The sequence below is a fragment of the Chrysochloris asiatica genome, unplaced genomic scaffold (assembly GCF_000296735.1).
Source record: "Chrysochloris asiatica unplaced genomic scaffold, ChrAsi1.0 scaffold00372, whole genome shotgun sequence".
In the NCBI taxonomy this organism is placed as follows: domain Eukaryota; kingdom Metazoa; phylum Chordata; class Mammalia; order Afrosoricida; family Chrysochloridae; genus Chrysochloris; species Chrysochloris asiatica.
Genome location: NW_006408890.1, coordinates 1,992,888 through 2,000,789, shown reverse-complemented (window position 1 = coordinate 2,000,789; position 7,902 = coordinate 1,992,888). Strand labels below are relative to the sequence as shown.

Sequence of the window (7,902 nt, the reverse complement as noted above, 5' to 3'; positions counted from 1 at the left end):
TAGGAACTTTGTGAGGGCTCTAATTCAGGCTATACACAGACTACCAAAATTTTGAAAACTACACAAACAAAAGTAGACAAAATAGAGGATTGTGACATACTGAAAATGAAAAACTTATGTGCATCAAAAGACTTCACCAAAAGAGTAAAATGAGAACCCACAGAATGGGAAAAAATTGTTCCCAACGATATATCATATAATGGACTAATTTCTAAAATGTATAGGATACTTCAACACCTCTACAAGAAAAAGATAAATAACCCAATTTAAAAATGGGCACAAGACGTGATTAGACACTTCACCAAAGAGGAGAACCAGGCAGCCAACAAACATGAAGGAAATATTCATGATCACTAGCCATTAGAGAGATGTAAATCAAAACAACAATGAGATGTCATCTCCCACCAATAATAACAGCAAAGATTAAAAATAAGAAAAGATTAAAAAAAAAAGTAGAAGACGATAATTGCTGGCAAGGATGTGGAGAGACCGGGGTACTCCTACATTGCTGATGGGCTTGCAAAGTGGTCCAACCAGTCTAGAAAACAATATGGCACTTTCTCAGAAGTTTGGAAATAGAAATACCTTAGGATCCAGCAATTCCTTTACTTGGTATTTACCCACAAGAAATACGAGTCATAACACGAGTAGATATATACACACCAATGTTCATAGCAGCACTATTTACACTATTAGCAAAAAGATGGAGACAGCCTAAGTGCCCATGAACTGAAGAATGGATAAACAACTTTCTTACATACACACAATGGATTAGTATGGTACCCTGAAGAATAACAAGGAATCCAGAAGTCACCACATAACATGAATGAACCTTGAGGACATTATTGTGAGTGAAATCAGTCAGTCACAAAAGGAGAAATACAGCATAGGACCATTACTGTAAAAGATTAAGGAAAAGCACCCACACTAAAAGGGGAGGGGGGATTACTTTGTTGGTTACTGGGGTGGGTGGATTAAGGGGAGGTGAGGGAGGGGAAGGTGGAACACAGGGTAGGGAATAGACACAGGATAGTTTGGGGGCTGGGGCATACACTAGAAGGGAAAGGGGAAAGGAAGAACAAGGCAGATGAGAGAAACAGTTAGGCAGGTTTACATGGGTTTAATAGGACAAAGGCAAATAACGATGTAAGCACAACTGTGGAATAACACGGTCAGGGATACAAGGATTGAGCCATGGTTTCAATGGGTGAAAGTGGGGAAATGATGTTAAGATGCTTGGTTGTTTTTTGAATCTTGGTTTCCCTTACCTCCTCCTGTAAAATAGACACTTGAAGGGAAGAAGGGAAGAGAAAGGAATAGCCAGAAACATCATCATAGAAAGCTTGTAAGTCCGTCTTTAGCCTATAACTGATTGGGATACCTAAAATGGGGCTAGAACTTGCCCAGTGAAGGAGGCTCCCTGCAGAGCCTTTTCATTACACAAGACCATAGGTGGAATACTGATCCCCATCCAGAATCTTCTGAGATGGGACATTTCCACTTAAAAGGACAAGCAGACCAGTTTGGAGCAGCTAGAAGAACAGAAGATATTTCTTGGAAGAAAGACCAGCAGGAAAAATAAAAAACAATGACAGCAGTCCAAGTGACTAGTAAAAGAATAAGCAAGTTGTTCCCCTGGAAGCCATCAAGGCAAGTGGTCAGGTCCCCTCAAGGCAAACCCCTTCCAAGACTGAAACTCAAATGGAATACACGAGTGAGCAGGCATGTGGTCTTGCTGCTGACCACGTTGGTCACCGATGAGGAAAAGGGGGGAAAAGACAGCAATGAAGTTGTGAACTAAGACTGACCACATTCAATAGACTCCTGTTAACCAGCAGTATGATGAGACCTGGGGACTCCTGGGTCCGCGGCAGGGAAGTGTCCCCAGAGGACTAGAGTACATTATGAAGTGTGCAGCTGATAGGAAGTGAGGGGAGATGCACAAGAACACCCACACTTGCAGATAGTACCCATTTGACCTGGCATCAATCGTTGGATGATCCGAACACAACTAGAGGACGAAACAAGAAGACAAAAAAAATAATCCACTACAATTAGACGAACTTGACCTATGCGTATGGATGCAGTATGGCAAAGGAGTGGACAAATATTTACAGTGCGGATCATTCCCACCCCCTTGGTACACAGGGTCGACAAGGATGGAGAACTTAGACATTGGCTACCCAAAATGGGGGCGCTATAAAGGCAATAAGTGATTGGCTTACAAGCTTTCAATGGGGAACCTAGCTCCAGAGGGCATGGGGAAAGGTAGAATCTCCACTGAGTTGTTTCCAACCTGTCTGGATGGGGTTGGTAAAAGGTGATGGGGATAAGACTCTTGTGGTTAAATAGGGAATGAATGCTATCAGGTCTGACAGTGTTGGAAAGGTAAAGGTAAAAGTTTCTTAACAAAAGGAGGGGCGTGGTGGATTTAGCAGTCCAGGAGCGGAGAACCCTGGAACCATCAATAGAGAAACGTGAAGTGTGGGACCCTGTCTGGGGAAGTAGTAATGCCAGGGATGGAGGCAGAGACCATGATGTGGAGAGAAGGAGTAGCTGAGGACTCTAGACTCAGGGAGGGAAAGGGGGTGTGAGCTGGCAGAAGGGGGTCAGGCGTGCGGGGTGTACCCTTAGCTGGTTTGATGATGCAGGGGTTTTTAAGCATTACAATGAAACGAAATACGATAGGATGAATGTTAGATAATCTCCTATGTAAACTAACATACATAATTCATAATAAATACTTAATTTTAAAAAAGTAATAAGAATCAGTTCATTTTTATACAGGTAATATGTCAAACCTAAATAAATGTAGTTAAAAGTCTCTACAAAATCCCACACAAATCTCTCTGTGTGCAAAAGGGACCCCCATGTTACATTCATAACCCTTAATGAATCTCAGGGTTTTTAATCACAAGAGAAATATATGAAAACTCACTTTCATATGAAGAGATTTATACTTATAAGGCACCTAGAATATGTAAGCTCCATAGAATATGAGATGGTTCTTATTTAATGTAACAATGTAATCCCATTCCTCAGCCCTAATACTGGAGTAACGGAGGTGTATAAAACCTTTCTCATGACTACAGGAATTAGCATCTCAATAAAAGATCTCATTCTCTCCCACTGAAGCCAAGTCTCTCTAGGTTTCCATACTCACAGCTCTGCAGAATTCCATCTGTGCAACATCCAGGAAAGCCCACTCTTCTGCCGATTGCCCTGGACCACATCATGGATGTCCACTGACAACTAAAATGTCCTACACGCTCTGGGTCACCAAGATACCACATACTCATTGTGGACAAGGACAAAATGTTACAGTGGGAAACTAAAAACTCATTGGTATTTCACACAGAGCTTTATGTTTGACCGAGGAGCTCTGGTACCAGTGTGGTTACAAGTCAGGAGAAAGATGTGGTTTTCTGCTCTCGTAAAGCTTTACAGCCTCAGAAACCTTACACAGGGCTGTTATTAGTGAGAACTGCCTCGTTGGCACAAATCCTCCAGCACCACCACCAATGTCCACCCTGAGGGATAGCCATCACCCTTGTCCATTCACTAAATATTCACTTCCTGACTGGTGGCTCCTTGTGTCAAAGACAACAATCTCCTCACAGTTTGAGTGCAGCCAACTTCAGTCATATTGCTTTCTGTTTATTGTTAAGAACAGCTAGAAAACACCGACAGTTTAGAGAAATGGTCTAATTCAGGTCATCACTTAATTATGGACAAACAACTACACCTTCTAGAAGACCCATCATGAGACTCAAAAAAACAAAGTGGAGTGAAGGGACATTGAGGTGGTGAAGGCTTGGAGGCACTGCAGAATGGCAGTTCCCTTGGGCCCCTCACAGTAATTCCATTTTCCTGGACCCTCCACACACAAACTGACAACCCAAGACCACAAGTGTTCATATTGTCTTAAACGCTAAATCAGGAGGTACAGGCCCACCAACCAAAAATAAGGAACATTCTGGAAAATTATTCATTTGTACTTATGTTTTGTCATTTTTACTTGTTGCTTCTGTGTGATTGTTGTTAAGTGCCATCGACTGTGTATGAAACAAATTCACTTTGATTACTACTGAAAACTACCCTCAGCAAACTCATGCATCTGTGTTCAAAAGCCCTCTCATGTCGTGAGTGACAAATTTCACCACATCTCCATGAACACGAGCAGCATGATTTGTCTTTCCTGACTCATACTAATGTCGATTTCCATTGTGTATTGACGTTGCTACACGATGAACCAACGAGTGTCACCTAGTTACACAAGGAAACACTGCTGAAGTGCCAAACGTTTTCTTGTATTCAGTTTGTACCACACAAAATTAATTTTGTTCCAGTAGTATGGAGATGGTTCATGTATCAAGTTCCTGTCGGACTAGGGAACAGTCTTGTATAAACCAGGCCTCTAGAGGGGCTACTCTGAAATCCTCTCATACTTGCAGTCCCTCAAAGGCATAGAACCACAACTGTCTTAACCCTGACCAATGGAGTGCTCCAGTAAGATTTACCTCTGAGCAACAGCACACGACCCCATTGTCATTAGGTGCTACTGAGTCTATTCCGACTCAGTGATTCTATACACAACGGAACAAAACAGGGCTCGGTCCTGCACCAACTGCTTAGTCCTTCCGCTTGAGCCTATTGCAGTTGCCACTGTGTCAGTCCAGCTCAATGGTGGCATTCCTCTTTTTATCTCACGCTCCACTTTACCAAGCATGATGTCCTTCTCCATTAACTGAACTTTCCTGATCGGTCCAAGCTATGAGAAATGAAGTCTTGCCATTGTGACTTCTAAGGAGCCTTCTTAGAAGTTGTGCTTCCTCCAACCCAGATTTCTTTGTTCAGACAGTCCATGATGTTTGTAATATTCATCTCCAATGCCACAGTTCAAATGCGTCAGCTATTTTAAGGTCTGTCTTATTCACTGTCTCAACTTTTCATATGCATGCGTGGTGACTGAAAATACTATGCCTCGTGCTCCATTTATTATGATCTTATTCATTGGTCCAGTGTTGAGGGTTTTTGTTTTCTTTACAATAACAGTTTATACTGAAGGCTGTGGTCTTTAATCTTCATCAGTAAGTATTTTAAGTCCTCTTTGCTGTCAGCAAGCACAGTGTTATCATTTGCATATTGTGGGACTGCATTCCTGATGCTACTTTCTTCATGTAACCCAAATTATCAGATTATTTAATCAACATACAGACACAATAAGAAAGGTCAGTGGGACCTTTCCAAATTTTAAACCATTCAGTATCCCTTTGTTCTGCTCGAACAACTGCCTTATGGTCTATATAGAGGTTCCTCATGAGCTCAGCTAAGTGTCCTGGAATATATATTCTTTGCCGTGTTACCTGTAGTTTTCGGGATCCACACATTCAGAAGACTTTGCAGTCAATAACACACAATCATCATAATGGCATTATCCATGTTCAATCAAGATCCCTCGGACATGGGCAATGACATCCCTAGTTCCACGTCCTCTTCTGAATCCAGCTTAAATTTCTTGTCAGTTCTCTATCGGTGTGCTGGTGCAACCCATTTTGAATGATCATCACCAAAATTTTACTTGCATGTGATATTGTTCAATGATTTCTGCATTATTTTGGGTCTACATTTGTTGTTGCTGTTATGTGCCGTGGAGTCGGTTCCGACTCATAGCGACCCTGTACAGGGTTTCTGAGGCTGTAAATCTTAATGGGAGCAGAAAGCCTCATCTTTCTCTTGTGGTAGTTTCGAAGTGCTAACCTTAAGGTTTGCAGCCCAATTCATAACCACTACGCTACCAGAGCTTCTTGGGTCTACTTTTAAGTGAGCACAAATATGGATCTCCTTCATTGATTGGCCAGATATCTGTCTTAACAAATTTCAAAGGCATACATTTCAAGTTGGATTCCCTCCATTTCCTGGTGCTTTGTTTTTCACCAATACTTTCTTCCTTTAGTGTCCTAAATGCCACACCAGGACATCATACAATATGGTCATTATAGAACATTCCATGGACTGAATCAGTGTGGTGAGTTCTGAAAAACATTTACAACACACTAGTGCATTCATACTCATGAGTGTCCCAAACAGATCTCATTTCAAACAAATCATGGTTGACTAGTAAGACATAAATTAATCATATATGGAAGGATGCTGAGGCAGGGTCAGAAGGCAAATGAATCTATCTTTAAAGCCTGAATTCTGGAAAACCGTGTCTCTGTTTAGATCCACACAGTTTTGTTCATTTTATGCCTTGTCTTCTCCACGGGCACCATGGATGGTCTAGAGCCCTGGTGGATAACAGGGAGAGAAGACTAAGAATATCTCACTCAACTCTTACCTACAGAAACTTCTGGCAAAATCCTGCATCTCCCACAAGACTTCCCTTTATACTATTATCTTTTTCTATTTCATTTATTACATTTGATTTGATGGCTTACTGCTCTGTGCTGTGGAGTCGGTCTGACTCACTGTGAGCCTGTCTAGGGTTTCTCACAGTGGTGGGTGGGTTTGAAGTGGCGACCTCTCGGACAGCAGTCCAATGCCCACCCTATTGAGTCCATTGTTTACTCAGTGTTCATGGTGTAAATACTACAATCGAGAGACCGTGCATCATCTATTTTTTTTTTTAATTGAAGGAAAAAAAGCAACAGCTACAAAGGCCCTGATTAAAATGAAAAGATGCTGAAGAAGGACGGAGTAGTTCCATTGCTTAATCTGGAAAAGCAAGTTTCACAGCAAGAAGCCTCGTGAGGCTGCTCCTCCCCGTTCCACCGGCAGCTGCTGCTTGTCTTTCAGTATCAGCCGCATCCCTGAGACAGGATGCTGAAGGTCGGGGTCACCTGATTTGGGCATATTGGGAGCCTGGTCCCCAGGGCTGCTGTTAGCTCTGGCAAAGTGGAGGATGTTGCCATTAATAACCCCTTCATTGACCTCAACTATGTGGTCAACATGTTCCAGTATGATTCTAGCCATGGAAACTTCAATGGCACTGTCAAGGCTGAGAACAGGACGCTTGTCATCAATGCAAAGCCCATCTCTTATCTTCCAGGAGCGAAATCCCACCAACATCAAGTGGGGTGATGCTGGTGCTCAGTATGTAGTAGAGTCCACAGGTGTCTTCACAACCTGGGAGAAGGCTGGGGCTCACTTGAAGGGAGGTGCCAAAAGGATAATCATCTCTGCCCCTTCTGCTGATGCCCCCATGTATGTGATGGGCGTGAACCACGAGAAGTATGACCACTCCCTCAAGATTGTCAACAATGTCTTCTCCACCACTAACTCTTTGGCCCTGCAGGCTAAGGTCATCCATGACAACTCTGGTATCACAGAAGGACTCAAGACCACAGTCCATGCCATTACTGCTACCCAGGAAATGGTGGCTGGCCCTCTGGGATACTGTCATGATGGCAGTCGGGCTGTCCAGATCATCATCCCTGCAGTTAATCAACACTGCCAGTGATGTGGGCAAGGTCATCCCTGAGCTAGATGGGAACCTCACTGGCATGACCTTCCAGATCACCTCTCCCAGTGTGACTGTCATGGATGTAAACTGCCATCTGGCAAAAGCTGCCAAACAATGATGGCATCAATAAGGTGGTGAAGCAGGCATCAGATGGACCCCTAAAAGCCATCCTGGGTTAAACTGAAGACCACGTCATCTCCTGTAACATTAACAGTGACTCCCACTCTTCTACCTTTGTATGAAAAAGAGCATTCCGCGGGAACCTAGTGCTAGGGAGCATGGAGGAAGGCAGAATCTCCAGTGGGTATTATTCAATCTGTCTAGGCGGAGCTGAAGAATGGAAATACAGATGGGTAACTCGTGATACTGTAGTGAATAATGCTTATCAGGACGGATTATGAGGGTTGGAAATGCAAAGGTAGACGTTTTGTAACAAG

At 42.9% G+C, this 7,902-nt stretch overlaps 1 pseudogene; it reads left to right on the top strand.

The window, feature by feature from the left end:
• The first annotated feature begins 6,822 nt into the window (after positions 1-6,822).
• On the top strand, positions 6,823-7,707 carry LOC102827996 (annotated as a pseudogene).
• Positions 7,708-7,902: the final 195 nt, after the last annotated feature.